Source organism: Rhipicephalus microplus, chromosome 2, assembly GCF_043290135.1.
Source record: "Rhipicephalus microplus isolate Deutch F79 chromosome 2, USDA_Rmic, whole genome shotgun sequence".
Lineage (NCBI taxonomy): Eukaryota > Metazoa > Arthropoda > Arachnida > Ixodida > Ixodidae > Rhipicephalus > Rhipicephalus microplus.
This window is the reverse complement of record NC_134701.1, coordinates 91841911-91858554: the sequence shown is the minus strand read 5'-3', so window position 1 is coordinate 91858554 and position 16644 is coordinate 91841911. Positions and strand designations below refer to the sequence as shown.

Here is a 16644-nt window from a genome sequence, read left to right as displayed (position 1 = left end):
CTTGCTGATGGAGTTCGCATTGCGGATATTCTTCATAATCTTGTTGTCTGCGGAGTGCAAAGCCTCGGTCTGATACCTGGCCGCCCACTACTTTGCCTTCGGTGCAGTAAGGTTGGACACATCCGTCGAAACTGCAGGACCCCTCGCTGTGACAACTGTCGACGCTTCGGTCATTCGGCCGAAGATTGGGTTATGACATACGCCAACAAGCTGCGACAGCACACAAAACATCCAGATGATAACCTGCAAGGGCATATTATGGATGCCACGGAGGTTTTGGACGCAACGGGAGACACTCCGTCAATGTCATATGCTGCAGGCTCTACCACAAGGAATCCAGAAGAGGAAAGAAAGTCACTCGCTGTTGACACAGTTGAAACTTCTGCGTGCAAAGAGCCAAGTGAATCATGCACGCAGCATACCCAAAACGACTCCGCACAACCCCTAGCACAAGTAAGAGTTCCTATGGGGAGTGCTGTTGCGCTGACCCATAAAGATGCCGAAGAACCACCAGTATAATATAGAGACTCTGGGCTGGATGCCGCAGAGAGTTCATCACCCTATTGCGCTGCAGCTCCGCAGCAGCTTTTTCATCATGATGCAGTGTCGGAAGATGATATGCAGATCTCTACGGATACAGCAATACTGAAACGTCGTGCATCGTCCAGCTCGGATTCAAGCAAAGGGAGTGACCCAACGTCTTTGACTAGGGAGTCACGCCGTCGCCGAAAGTCCATGCCAAAGGGGATGTGTCGCTGATCCCAAACTAGGAGGCCTGCTGGGGGCTCACGGGAAGGCTCAGCGCCAACTCTTGGGACTGATCAAGTGGGACGATAAGCGAATTAGAAGGTAGTCACCATGGCGCAGTCTAAGCGACTCATATTTGCCACCTTGAACGTACCCGGCCTTAGGTCTTCGCAGAAACAAGCACAACTCCGTAGACTTCTCAATCGGAAGAGTCTCGACTTTGTCGCCATCCAAGAGACAAAGATCGAGAGCGAGGAAGAGACCGAGAAGGCCCTGCGGCCTTTTCTGTCTCAGTTTAATGTGCGTGTCTCACATGCTAAAGGTTCATCTGCGGACTGTTGGTTGTTTCTGAGAAAAAGCCTACCCTGTTCAGCATTCTGCACTAGTGTTGATGAAGAGGGCAGGTATATGTGCTGTGATTTTTTGTTGCAAGGAGTGCCATGGAGAATTATCAATCTATATGCGTTTATCGATGTTCCGAAACGACTTGAGTTATTTGAAAAAGTGCGTAATTTAATTGACGTCGACAGATGCACGGTACTTATGGGAGATTTCAACTGCGTATGTGAAGCTGTTGATCGTTATAATTCGTCTGGAAAGAGAGACAGGAGTGCTGAGCCTTTATCCGGTACTGTAGATAATGCAGGACTAATTGACATCGGGGTCTTGAATCGGGCAACAGGATATACAAGAGTACAAGTCAGCTCTTATGCTCGCCTTGACCGGATTTACGTGTCCTCATCACTCCTATCTCGTAAAATTTCCTGCAGCACCGAAGCTGTATCATTCTCAGACCATTGTATTGTCATAGCGCAAAATGGTGAAAATCGTCACAAACAATTCCGTCCCCGGTGGGCCCTTTGCAAAATGAATGCGAAGCTCCTCTGTGATCAGGAATTCATGAATCGCGTCCAGATGGCATTGAGGCAATCTTTTTTGATTGGTTTTTATATCTTCGCTGCTTGGGAGCTTTTTAAACAAGAAGTTCGTGCTATAGCTTTAGAAATTGGGGCTGTTAAGTCTTTCTATAGAAAGAGTGATGAAAAGATACTTGTTAAAAATCTTTGCATTCTTTATAGGATGGCATGCGAAATTCCGGGAAAGTACATCAAAGATATTGAGAATATTAAGTGCCAACTACAGAGATATGATGCTGCTCGCTACCAAGGGGCACGTATTAGATCTCGGAACCAGCGCACTTTATATTCTGAGCAACCGACGCGCCAAGCTTTACTTGATGAGCAACGCCATGCGATTTCTAAAGTTATTCCAGACTTGTACTTTAACGATGTGCTCATAAAAGATAACGGAGACATTACTTTGGCGTTCGAAACGTACTATAACAGCTTATTTAGCTCTCCCTCTGATGATCTTGACGCTCACCTCAAGGCTAGTTTTGTTTCTCTTGTGAACTGCTTGAAGGACAATGATTGTGCAGTCATTAATGGGCCCATTACTATACAGGAAATCGAGCAAGCAATGGACAACTTGCCTTTATTGAAAACACCGGGGCCTGATGGCATCTCAGGTGAATTTTACAAAGCTTTCAAGAAAACGCTTGCTCCTATATTGCTGAATATTTTTCAGATGAGTTATGACATGGATACACTCCCACAATCTTTTTGCAAAAGTCACACTGTGTTAATACCGAAAACAACTGACAAGGAAAAACTTCGCTTCGTCGAGGGCTACAGACCAATATCGCTGTCAAATGTGGACTACAAAATTTTCGCAAAAGTATTAGCAAATAGGTTGCAATTTGCTATGTCGATCCTCATTGGGTCTCATCAGACATGTGGGATTAGAGGTCGATCCATACAAACCAATATACATGTCACTCGAACAGTGCTTCAATACTGTCCAGGTTCTCAAAAACATCTTGCAATGCTACAGGTAGACCTTGCAAAAGCTTTTTATCGTGTTCGTCTTTCCTTCCTTTTTTCTCTTCTCGAACAAGCTTATGTTGGCAAACTTGTTCTTAAAGGCGTTAAATTATGCTATAATGAATGCTCAACTCGTCTCATAGTTAATGGTCAACTCTCCAATCCAGTTTCTATTCGCTCTTCAATAAAACATGGATGCCCGATGTCACCTCTTTTATTTGCACTTTATATAGAACCACTGTGCTTAAGCATAATACAGTCGGGTTGCATTCGTGGCTTCAGAATATTAGGCAGTGAGGTTAAAGTATTGGTTTATGCAGACGATGTCGCATTCTTTTGCACAGATAAACCAAGTGTCGAAAATGTGGTATATACTATTGAAAAGTATGGCATAGTATCAGGAGCTCGTTTAAATGCCTCTAAAAGTTTAGGACTGTGATTTGGCTTGTGGGGTAGCACACCGAGCCACTTTGCAGGGATTATTTGGACAAGAACTCCTCCAACATACCTCGGTGTACCATTGCATGCATATAGATTCAGTGCGCATTACTGGAAGGAACGCGTCCCTAAGCTTGAACGACAGGCCCAGACATTTGTGCCCTATCGACTTTCGATATTTGGAAGAGCTGAAGCTTGCAATACTTTCTTAGCGACAAAACTTTACTATGTATTGCAACTTATTCATTGCGCAACATTCTATATACAACGCTTTCATCGGATTTTCGCTACTTTCATATGGTCTTCGACTTTTGAGTACATGCGTCGTGATAATATATTAGAGCCAGTTAGTGAGGGTGGGTTAGGACTGAAACAACTTTATCTATGGGAAATAGTGACCCGATTCTTCTTTTTTCGAGACAATTCCCATCCTGTAATCCGTTCCTTCTTGCAGGTTACACTTGTTGATTCCTTACCAGATTTAATTGTTTCATCCAACTTCTCCGAACGCCCATGCTTGTGGGGATTCATGCAGGAAGTTTACCTCGCAGTCCAGTTTCTTAAAGATCGCTTCTCTGTAGAATACCTGTACACAGTATCGCGCAAGGTGCTGTATAAGGACCTACTGAGTACACTCTTCCCACCTCCATTGTACCGTTCACTGTACGCCAATCTTCCAGGTCATGATGTGTTGAAGCGAGTGCGCAAAATGTACATTCCACCGATTTCAAAAACATTCTTCTATAAACTCCACTCTGAAACATTGGCGGTACACACATGGTTAGAATAAAAAAGGTATTTTCATTCCGTCTGTTAACTGCCGTCTATGTGATGTGCCGGAAACGATTGAACATTGCTTTGTTAGCTGCAAAGATGCCATACTATTTTGGGATGTCCTTCAGCAAGCACTGAAAAAGCGTTTCGTCACTAATTCTCACACAATACGTTATCTTCTGTCAGCAGCGCTTGATGAAGTACCATATGATATGTTTTTCCTCATGGGTATGCACAGCTTGTGGAAGACACGAATGCAAGACCGCAATGCAGAACCCACCACCTTTTCAAGCGCACACTTCATTCAAATGGCTATCCACCTAAAAAACATTTACGACGAGCTAGACTTTAGAACAGATTGGTACTCCGTCTTAGAGAACTGTTTGACCTCACCCCTTTTTTCTTTGTATAACACGATGTGAAGAACTCTCCATGTGAGGAACTCGCGCTGTGTTAGTCATTTAGTGTTTATGAGTAACACTTGAACGCTTACTTTCGCGATTTGATTGTACTGTTGTTCGCTTGGTTTTGTCTTCATTGCCCAAGTACTTTAATAAATACCATAAAGAAAATGGCGTCGGTGGTTCAGCGGTAGGATACTCGCCTGCCACGCGGGTGACCCGGGTTCGATTCCCGGCCGACGCATCGCTTACATTAAAAAGTTCCTTAGTGCTGTTTCGCAATATTGCGCGCCATGAATGCAGGAGCCAGCAAATGGCGTCAGTAGCTCCGTGGTAAAATACTCGCTGCCCCGCGGGTGACCCGGGTTCGATTCCCGGCCAACGCATCGTTTATTTTAGAAAAGTTCCTGCGTGCTATTCCGCAATATTGCATGTCATGAATGCCGGAGCAAGCAAATGGCGTCAGTATTTTCGTGGTAGAATACTCGCCTGCCACGCGGGTAACCCGGATTCAGTTCCCGGCGACACATTCTTTATTTTAAAAAAGTTTCTGCGTGCTATTCCGCAATATTGCGCGCCATGAATGCAGGAGCCAGCAAATGGCGTCAGTAGCTCCGTGGTAAAATACTCGCTGCCCCGCGGGTGACCCGGGTTCGATTCCCGGCCGACGCATCGTTATTTTTAGAAAAGCTCACGCGTGCTGCTACGCTATATATGCAGTCCATGAATGCAGGAGGAAGCAAATGGCGTCGGTGGTTCAGTGGTAAAATGCTCGCCTGCCACACGGAGGACCCGGGTTCGATTCCCGGCAGACGCATCGTTAATTTTAGAAAAGCTGCCGCGTGCTATTGAGCAATATTGCTTGCCATGAATAGAGGAGTAAGCAAATGGCGTTGGTGGTTCAGTGGTAGAATACTCGCCTGCCACGCGGGTGACCCGGGTTCGATTCCCGGCCAACGCATCATCATTTTTAGAAAAGCTTCCGCGTGCTATTGAGCAATATTGCATGCCATGAATACAGGAGTGAGCAAATGGCGTCGGTGGTTCAGTGGTAGAATACTCGCCTGCCATGCGGGTGACCCAGGTTCGATTCATGGTTATTTTTTGAAAAACTACCACGTGCTATTACGCAATATTGTATGCCATGAATGCAAGAGTAAAGAAATGGCGTCGGTGGTTTGGATTCCACTTGTGGCCGCGATAGATAAGGGACGCGTTTGGAGTGGGCTCGGTCGGAGTGGTGTCAGTGGCTGTTTCTGGCCGCAGAAACAGGGTGTCAGCTGTCTCGGATGACAAGTATCGCGTTGTTTTGCGTAGTCTGCCTTCAGTACGTTTAGTTTTGAATATTGTGTTCATGCATGCGGATGTGAGGGCCCGGTCCTACCATGTAGAAGACTTCAGGGATACACTCAGTGATTTGAAACTGCTTTTCGAGATTTCGTCCTTGGGAATGTATCACATGAATCACGTTTGGGCCGTCGCGTTTAATTGTGCCGAAGGTGCGAAGAGGCTGCTAAAAAACGCCGACGGGAAAGTGAAGGGCCAGCGTTGCATTCTCATCGATCCATCGAACCAGGAGCTTCGGTTGAAGCTGCACTGACTCTTGGCTACCATTCTGGACGACAACTTGCGAGCGGCCTTCGTCAACTACGGCAGAGTGACGAACATTATTAAGGAACCGTGGAATTTCAGTAGTATGGCTCACAAGGCATGAACAACACGAAATGTGACGATGAAAATAAAGGCGAGAGTCAAGCCAGCTGATTTTTCTCATCAGATAAGGATTTCCGGTGAGCTGGCCTTTGTGGCCGTGCCGGAAAGGGCACCGCTATGCCTTCGTTGCCAGTGCACCGGACACATTCGTCGGCACTGTAAGGTATCACACTGTACGTTGTGTCGTCGCTTTGGACACAAGGGGTCGGAATGCGTGTGTACCGAGGCCAGTGTTGCAGGGCCTGTGGGGAGTGACGAGTCGGAGCTCCAAAGAGATGAAGCAGATTCTGAAGCAGCAGCGAGAGTAGAGGCAGAAAGTGCTACGACGGACAGCGCGCAAGCTGAGAAAATCTCAGGCCAGAGAGCCCACGTAAATTCGACGAACCCCAAAGCCGAAGACACACTGTCGGTAAAAAATGATTTCTCGGTAGCACTGCTGATGCAGGAGGAAAAAGCCACGTGACAGAGGTGGTCGGCAGGAAAGCAATGGACATTTTCAGGGAGGGCACCATGACGAATAAGCAATCGCACGAAGGCGCCGAGGGAGAGGGTTATTCTACCGACCTAAGAGGTCCCGGTGAACCTCCACCAAAAGCAGTCCCTCTACGTTGGTTGATGGTGCGGCCACGGCCGAACAACCCACAAGATCGGAGGCTGACGGCGACGAAGATACCGTCGTTATCAGCAGTCATGTAGCAGTAAGCTAGGGAAGGCCCGATATATGTTTCAGGCTCCAAGGTTAAGTGTCGTCCAGAGTGTAAGCCCATATTCTGGGTCTCTATTATAAATTATTTTAATGGCGCTGCCAAATAAACCCTAGCGATTTGCTACAATAAATATTCGAAGGCTTGTGGCGAGGAGAAAACAACGGCAGTTGTATAGACTGGTGATGGAACAAGATTTAGATATCATTGCCATACAAGAAACCAAAATTGGAAGTGATTATGAGACCAAGAGTATGGTGCTACCTTTCATGTCAATGTACTACGCGGGTGTTAGTCACGCCGTAGGGCGATCTGCGGGGTGTGTTGTTTTACTGCGCCAACACCTGGGCCTTGTAGTGAATGGTGTGAGGTCAGACTTGGCAGGGCACATAGTTTTGTGTGATTTTGGTTTTGGTTCTATTGATTGGCGTGTGATATGTCTTTATGCTTCTAATTTACTTGACCAACGAAGACAGTTCTTCGAAAGTGTCAGAAATTACTGCAACGTTGGAGGGACCCGCTACTGATGGGGGACTTCAATTGTGTACTGGCAGCACGTGATAAATCAAAAGGTACAGCGTATAGAGACGCCAGCACGGCTGAGCTTCGCAAAATATTTGATGAATACGGGCTTCAGGACGTGGCAGAATGCCTAATTACGACCGAAATGTGCGCTTCACGCATTTAAAAGCAGCAAGCCACGCCCGACTGGACTGAGTGTACGTTCCAGCCGAATCAATAGCACTTGCACAAGAATATCGCGTGCAGTCGGTGTCATTTGGTGACCATTCTGTTGTCATGTTCGACGTTAATAACAAGGCGACAAATCTAAATAAGTTTGCGTGGTAATTATGGAACCTAATGCCAAAATTTCGGAGGATGGTGTTTTATGCGAGAAAGCGTTAGCCTTGCTCGAAGAGATAAAAAACCAGGCAGACACAACAATATGTGAGAGACGGGAAACATATCTTCCTCTTGAGGGAGAGTGGCAATTTACCTGTCATAATTTGAGAGTGCTTGCCGAATGTGCTTCCCTGCATTTTTATTCTTCTAGTTACTTCAATCTCGTGGTTTGGCTCCGCAGTTATTACCTGCCCAAAATAGACATAGTCTTTTACAACTTGAAGTGGACTGTTACCTATCTCGAAGCGCTGCTCCTTTCTGAGGTTGTTGTACATTACTTTTGTTTTCTGTAGATTAGTTTTAAGACCCACCTTTCTGCTCTCCTTGTCTAACTCCGTAATCATGAGTTGCAATTCGTCCCCAAAAATACTCAGCAATGCAATGTCATCGGCGAAGTGCAGGTTACTAAGGTACTCTCCATTAACTCTTATCCCTAACTGTTCCCATTCTAGGCTTCTGAAAACCTCCTGTAAGCACGCGGTAAATAGCATTGGGGAGATTGTGTCCCCCTGCCTTACACCCTTCTTGATTGGTATTCTGTTGATTTCTTTATGAAGCACTATGGTAGCAGTTTATCCCTTGCAGATTTCTTCCAGGATGTTTATATATACTTCATCGATGTCCTGATTCCTGAGTGTCTGCATGACGGCTGATATTTCTACTGAATCAAATGCCTTCTCGTAATCTATGAAGGCTATGTGTAGCGTTTGGTTATATTCTGAGCATTTCTCTGTCACCTGATTGATAGTATGAATGTGGTCGATTGTTGAGTAGCCTATTAGAAATCCTGCTTGATTTTCTTGGTTGATTGAATTCTAGTGTTTTCTTTACTCTGTTAGCGATTGCCTTTGTAAATAGCTTGTATACTGATCAGTATATAGCTGATCGGCCTGTAATTCTTCAAGTCCTTGTCATCTCCTTTCTTATGTATTACGATTATGTTAGCGTTCTTCCAATATTCTGGTACTCGTCCTGTCAGGAGACACCTCGTAAACAGGGTCGCTAGTTTTCCTAACACAATCTGTCCTCCACCTTCAGCAGACCTGATGTTACGTGATCCTCACCAGCAGCTTTGCCTCTTTGCATGCTCTCCAAGGCTTTTCTGATTTCTTCTATCATTACGGGCGGGGTGTCATCTGGGTTACTGCTAGCTCTTGTATTAAGGTCGAGGTAGTGCTGGCTACTGTACAGATCTCTGTAAAACTCCTCCGCTAATTTTACTATCCAATCCATATTGGTAGTTACTTTGCCTTCCTGGTTCCTTAGTGCATACATCTGGTTTTTGCATATTCCAAGTTTTCTCTTCACTGTTTGACGCTTCCTCCGTTCTTCAGAGCGTGTTCAGTTCTCTCCATGTTATACCTTCTTACATCGCATACCTTACGCCTATTAATCAACTTGGAAAGCTCTGCCAGTTCTATTTTGTCTCTTGTGCTTGAGACTTTCATGATTTGACGCTTTTTGATGAGATTCTTCGTTTCCTGAGAAAGCTTGCCAGTGCCTTTTCTAACTACCCTGCCTCCAACTTTCACTGCACACTCCGTAATGATACTTGTCAGATTATCATTCATTGCGTCGACGCTAAGGCTGTTTTCCTCGTTAAGAGCCGAGTACCTGTTCTGAAGCGAGACTCTAAGTTTCTGTACTTTCCTTCTCAGTGCTAGCTCATTGATTGGCTTCTTGCGTATCAGTTTCTGTCGTTCCTCTTTAAAGTCTAGGCGAATTCGAGACCGTACCATTCTATGGTCACTGCATCGTACCTTGCCAAGCACTTCCACATCCTGCTCAATCCTGGGGTGTGCACTCAGTATAAAGTCTATTTCGTTCTTATTCTTGCCGTTAGGGTTCCTCCATGTTCACTTACGGTTCCCTCGCTTTTGGTAGAAGGTATTCAAAATCCGTAAATTATTGCGTTCTGTGAATTCTACTAGTAACTCCCCTCAGGCTTTTCTAGTACATATGTCATAATCCCCTACTGCCTTGTCTCCAGCCTGTTTCTTCCCCACTTTTGGATTGAGGTCTTCCATCAGTATAGTATACTTTGTTTTTACCTTACTGATTGCTGATTCCACGTCTTCATGGAAGCTTTCAACTGACGCGTCATTATGGCTGGACGTAGGCGCATAAACCTGTACCACCTTCATTTTGTATCTCTTATTGAGTTTAATTACAATGCCTACCATCCTTTCATTAATTCTATAGTATTCCTCTATGTTGCGAGCTATGTTTCTGTGAATTAGGAACCCCACTCTCAGTTCTGTTCTCTCAGCCAAGCCCCAATAGCAAAGGACGTGCCCATTTTGTAGCACCGTATAGGCCTCATCTGTCCTCCTAACCTCACTGAGCCCTATTATATCCCATTTAACACCCTCTAGCTCGTCGAATAGTACAGCTAGACTCCCCTCACTAGATAAGGTTCTAGCGTTAAACGTTGCCAAGTTCAGGTTCCAACGGCGGCCTGTCCGGATCCAGAGATTCTTATCACCCCCTGATGCGTTGCAGATCTGACCACCGCCATGGTCAGTTACTTCGCAGCCACTGGAGACTGAATGCTGTCAGTTAATTGACGTATGCATGTGGGAGGTAGTGGCCAGATACTGCACCAGGGTGGCCAGTCCTACTCCTTTGCAGGGAGTGCGTTACCGGTGGTGGTCACCGGTGAGGCTGCACCTCGGGCCTCTTAGTGCAGTTCCATCACCACGCGGACTTTATTTAAATTCGGTTGGGAACTGCGCGTCACCGGAATTCGAACTGTGGACCTCTAGCATGCGAGGATGGTGCTAGACTGAACCACTACGCCATCGATGCCGCTAACGTCCACCCAAATCTGAGCACACAGGTCTACAACATTTCCACTTCCATCGGAAATGCAGCTGCTGGAGCCGGGATTCAATCCCGCGACTTCCGGGTCAGCAGCCGAGTACCTTAGCCACTAGACCACCGCGGCAGGGTTACAAGATTTGTTTAATTGCGAAGCTCCTTAGAGTGTGGGTCATTTCTTCCTCCGTTTGTATGTAACAAGTAACATGTATGTGTATATAACCACTTCTAGTTTATGAATTACTCACTGGATCCCGGTGTGTGTATGTCCTTGAAAATATCACTAGATGAAGTTAATGATTTTGTATAGTTGACGAATAAAGAGCATAGATGGCACTATTGTAAGAAAATTCACAGCATATTCAGTGAGTGAATGATGATTGGTATGGCGAACCGTCCATCCGTTCATCCATGCTCTAGTGTGATAGGAGTGGACATACAGACAGACAGACAGACAGACAGACAGACAGACAGACAGACAGACAGACAGACAGACAGACAGACTCAATGGTGTCGAGCTTGATAATGCAACCCTTACGACTGATAAATTCAACTTTAGACTTTTTGAGAGTCATGGTATATAGGCATAATTACAATGATCAATAGCTGCGTCACGGACAGGCCTAACAGTACCGGCACTGAATGAATGCCTCTTGTGTCCCGAGGAAGCAGGCGCCAGTCACAGCCAGCTGTCCGCTTCAAAGCCGAAGATCACTTTTAATGATATTATTTGAAGTATCTGCATACAGAAAGAAGACGTATTCGGTACTTAACATTGTTTTACGAAGAGTCAAATCCACACTAACATCGGTTCCTCAAACACGCAGTGCTTCCACCTTGCATAAAATGTCATTAAATGTTGAAATGTGAATGTACAAAAGTAACCTTTGCATCCTCTGCAAGAAATTGCCACTTGCTAACTTCAGAAATTTCCCTTTCTATTATAGCGAACGTGCACGAGTAATGAAAGATGGTACCGATATGTGCAACACATCGCTACCTGTATGCTGACATTAGGAAGTAGTAAGAGCACAATGAAGGGAAGGATCAATTCAAGTGAAAACAAACAAAAAAGGTGTGCTGCTTGGCAGCTAAGTTGCAACATATGGTCACTGTTGCCAGATGGTTAATTACATAAGATTATGTTGGTCCTAACTGCGACTTGTCTGCGATGCAAAACATTTTGTTTTATTTTTATAGGTTATTTTTTTAAATCGTAGTGCTCCTCCTACTTGTAAATGTTAGCGTATAGGTAGCGCTGTGTTGCACACATCGGTACCACTTCCCGATGCTGCGCAAGCATTCTACGCAGGCTGCCTGCGGACAGCTGGATGTCGCTAAATGCAGTCTATTAGATCTCGCGTTTCTCATTCACTGAGAGTAGTACTACAGCTTGTAAATGTTTTATATAGGCACGTACAAAGTTCATTACGTTTTTCAGATCATCCCCACGTCCTTACAGCTTCCACTTACCGCTAGAACGCATTACTAAGGCGTATAAATGCGTTTTAACTTCTAGAGCGGTAACCCACAAGTTAAAAAATAAATTTCTTCTTGCTTAAAACAAAAAATGCCTTGATAAAACATTCTGAGTGAGTGGGCGATGAAGCTGCTTCTAAATCTGCTATTGAGATAGTTTTGATGAAGCCGCCCTAATGTGGAACTCACTGCCAAACATGTACAAAAATTAACATTTTTGCAACCTTGTCGCTACCTGTAAACTCTATTTCGCACTATATATGACTGAAATTATTTTTAGTCCACAGTAAAGCACTCTGACCGTATCCTAATGCCAACTATCACACTTTGTATTGTGTTGTCCTTCGATGAAAAAGTCTCCAATGAAGGCCATATTCTCCATATTCAAGACCACATAAAAAATTGGCTGATACCCCGTACGGTGGGAATCGATGATATACGTAGCATGAATGAAGAAGGTTGATATGTCACTTTGAAATGAGCACAACGTTACGAGGTGGACGTACGTTATGCCGTACATGACTATCATGCCATAATTGTCAAGTTTGAAAGTTTACCCGCAGGTCGCGATGTCAAACCCCGGCTGCGGCGGCAACATTTTAGATGGAGGCGAAAATGCTGTAGGCCAATGTGCTGAGATTTGGTGCACGTTGAAGAACCCCAGGTGGTCGAAATTTTCAGAGCCCTCCACTGCGGCGTCTCTCATAATCATATGGTCGTTTTGAGACGTTAAACCCCACATAATATTCAATCATCAATCAAATCAATCAAGTTTGGAAGTTTCATTTACCTTCGTTGTCTCATCACGACACGTAATACCAACATTCGTATATGTGGAGCTAGCAAAACGGCATTGAGCACGCTATGAGCATAGCATGTAATAATGTTTCACATGACACGCATATCAACATTATCGTGTTTTGACAGGTCATTTATCTTCGTGATCTATTACTTCGCATAACACCAAATTTGGTATATGCAAAGCTAGCAAAACGGCCATGAGCGAGTCATGAGCGTGGCATGTATTCATGTTAATAAATGAGACGCATTTTATGACAATCATCTTTGCACCAGTCGTCAACCTTCGTCATGCCTTCACGTCCTGTAATACCAAATTTAGTGTAAGTGAAGCCAGTGAAACGACCACGAGCGCATCATGACCATGGTGTGTAGGTACGGCTAGTCAAAACATAAAAATCATGACATGCATGTCATGATTTTCACGTTAGGGTTGGCCATTTATGTTCACTATGTCATGTCATACCATACCAGCTTTTCAAATGTCCTATGAATGAAACCACCGCAAGAGCAGAAACACCATGAAATGTAAATCATGACATTTAAGACATAAATATCCTGATTCTCGTGTTATGACTAGTCAATTACACTCTTCACAGGGTCATGTTATGTCATACCAATTTTGGTATTGATACCATTACTGAAACGGCCAGGAGAGCTGAAAGTCGTAGGTTGCTAGATAGATAGATAGATAGATAGATAGATAGATAGATAGATAGATAGATAGATAGATAGATAGATAGATAGATAGATAGATAGATAGATAGATAGATAGATAGATAGATAGATAGATAGATAGATAGATAGATAGATAGATAGATAGATAGATAGATAGATAGATAGATAGATAGATAGATAGATAGATAGATAGATAGATAGATAGATAGATAGATAGATAGATAGATAGATAGATAGATAGATAGATAGATAGATAGATAGATAGATAGATAGATAGATAGATAGATAGATAGATAGATAGATAGATAGATAGATAGATAGATAGATAGATAGATAGATAGATAGATAGATAGATAGATAGATAGATAGATAGATAGATAGATAGATAGATAGATAGATAGATAGATAGATAGATAGATAGATAGATAGATAGATAGATAGATAGATACGCTCCAAGTCACCAAAGTTCACTAAAATATGCTTCGTACTTATTTCCACGAAATAGTAAAAGTTCGTAAAATTCGAAATAGTAAAAGTTCGTAAAGTAAAACGCCTACCATTGTTCTAAGTGTAAAAATTTGGCTCAACCTAATTCAGGAAGAAGGAATTTCTTTACTACGTGTTTTGCGAGCTATGGTTATGAACTGCAAAGATTAATATGGCGCTAGGAGTATACCGGAAGCTTTTTTCGCAGAAAGTGTTTTGGGGGAACACTTTTGGCTTTCGTTAGATAGTTTCGAACTTTTTTCAAGTAAATCTGAAATTGTCGAGTGCAAGCTTGGGACAGTCGGCGTGTAATCACCCATAGACGAGTTACTGCGCGACGTGTGGCGCCTCCCGAAAATGGTTGCTCAGGCTATCGAAATAATTTGCAAGACAATACACGAAATCGAGCCTATATATTGACCATGTTGGGACCATCAGGCTGCAGATCTCATGGCCTGCAGTACTGTGCCTTCATCCCTTCCATGACAGTGGCAGTGAGGCCTACACTGCTATAATTCTTTAGGCGGGCCTCTGCATCGGGACAAATCACGTAGGTGCTAGCTGTGTGCGTCACCACGTGATCACCTTTTGTCCTTTCAGTAGTATGGTCATCAGTGCACTTCTGAGCTAGAGGCGACTTCCTAAAGTGACATTTCAATTTTACTTCTTCGTCTCTGTTTGCTGTTAGCAGTAAGAAGATAGCGGCTCATCATGTTCGGTCGGACTTCTAACGCGCGTATGCGAAGACGCCAGGCTAAAAGGCACGCATCCTAGGGGCGAACCACCTCAGAGTCTCAGTGTTCGGCGTGCATAGTGCATCTTCTGATGCCACTGCTGTCGGGCGGTAGATTTGCTTGAGTGATAAAAACCACAATCTCTCGAAAAAGAGGATTTGCTCTCTCTCCCATCCCCTAAATTATCGCCACGTTGCGAGAGAGAAGGTAATCTCTCACTAAAGGTCTGGCACAGCGACCATCAGACAGTAGCAGCAACACACGACAAACGATGCACGCTGAACCGCTGAGACCCTATAGAGTGCTTGTCCCTTAGGCCGGAGCACCTTATAGCTTTCACTATGGAAACACTCTGTCGCCCACGATTGAAAGCGCTCTGCAGAGCCGTTCATCGGCAACATCGCTTATTGGCGTCGAGGGCGACAACTAGAGAGGCCGGCGCTGCTGTCGCAGGGACGTAGTAAACGACACCACGTGACCCACCTATGTCGTCGTCAGTGCAGCGCACACGCTTTCAACCTCGAGGCTGTTCATTTTCTAGCCTACATACAGGCTTGGTGACAACTGGATACCGCAGTGCCGGATGAATTCGAATCAGCACAAGGTTAATGAGCCCTTCCAAATCGTGGCGGTGGTGACCATTTATGCGCATTCAATCTTTCTGCTTTAAATGCGAAGCATTTTTATATGAACTTCAGTGACTTTGCGCGTATCTATCTCTCTATCAAGCCGCTTAGGTTTGGGTGCTCTCGAGGTCACCCCTTTAACTTGGCTTGAATCAAAATTAGCCTGGGAGAGTATAATGGTTTGACGAATATGACACGCTAGTCAAGACATGAATAATGTCACAATCCCGTCACGTACGTCGTCAAAAACTTCAAGCCAGACAAGTATCACATACCCAAGAGCGGGTATGTACCGCTGCTATGCGGGTATTCGCTAAAGGTGATTGACACTTAGTATCTACTCAGGAATGACGAGAACACACAAGGACATTTTTAACGCTCGAGCATTAAGCAATACACGACATCAGTAGCGTCGACCCAACGAAGACATAGTATAAATGTCAGTGTTAAAAAAACCTGAAATAGGTAGCGTGGACCCCCGACGATTGCAAATTATAAATTTCAGGGTTCCAGCAGGAATCGAACCCAAGCATTCTGCGTGGCAGTCAAGCATTCTTGACTGCCATTCTTGACGCCACGTTTCAGACCTATTTTTCAAACAGACGCTAATCTTCGTGAAGCGTTAATAGTGGTGGCAGTGTTGCCTACCCAAAGGAATGCATATGTACTCCTTTGATGCAGCTGTCAAGTCGTGTTAACGTCAATTGTTTAGGTGCCATGCACTAAAGTTGATTTATGCAGCAGTGTCCATGGCCAGCATCTTCACGAGTACGAGCTCTTCATATAACCTTCTGGTGTTGCTAATACGCATGTTCCAGTTGACATCATTGTGCAAGAGCGGAAAACTGGTTATATAAACATCTGCAACTCTTCAACATAGGTCTGGGCGTGCAACGTTTGTCCATATATTTAGCGTTGTTTAATGGCGTGTCACTTTATAAAAAAAATTGCAAGACGGTCCCCTTCCCTCCGCATGCTTCGCATAACATCGATTCTCAGGTACGTGTAATCTGCCAAATATTTTCTTTTCCGTGACATCTGTTATTTTGTACATCATATTAAGGTAAAAGACACTCCGAATTTGACTGATTCGATTGTATCAATTGCAACAAAAAAACACTATGTCCAAAGCTATGAACAAAACAATGACTCCACAACACTAGTTTTGTGTCGCAGACCTGAGAATGTTTGGACTGGCCGACCCTAATAAATGTTCTTTACCGTTGTCACAGTGTTGTGGTTCCTTTGATTCACGCTTTCTTGTATACATATATATGAATTCCCAGCATATTCGTATAAGGTTCCATTTGTGAGACTATGTTTGCTTCGGGTTCCTGGCGTTGCTCTTTGCTTTCAGTAGCCATGAGATTCATATGCTGACACTGCAGCTGTGAGTTCTCGTTTACTCGCGAAAAACAAACAAAAAATGGCAGCTGAATCATTAGCATGTGCAGTTTACA

The 16644-nt window shown here is 44.3% G+C and overlaps 2 non-coding genes across 2 annotated transcripts; both read left to right on the top strand.

Moving 5' to 3' along the window:
* Positions 1-4416: 4416 nt before the first annotated feature.
* Positions 4417-4487, top strand: TRNAG-GCC (transfer RNA glycine (anticodon UCC)). The gene has a single exon. It is a non-coding gene; the product is annotated as a tRNA-Gly (tRNA).
* A 646-nt stretch (positions 4488-5133) lies between these two features.
* On the top strand, positions 5134-5204 carry TRNAG-GCC (transfer RNA glycine (anticodon GCC)). The gene has a single exon. It is a non-coding gene; the product is annotated as a tRNA-Gly (tRNA).
* Positions 5205-16644: the final 11440 nt, after the last annotated feature.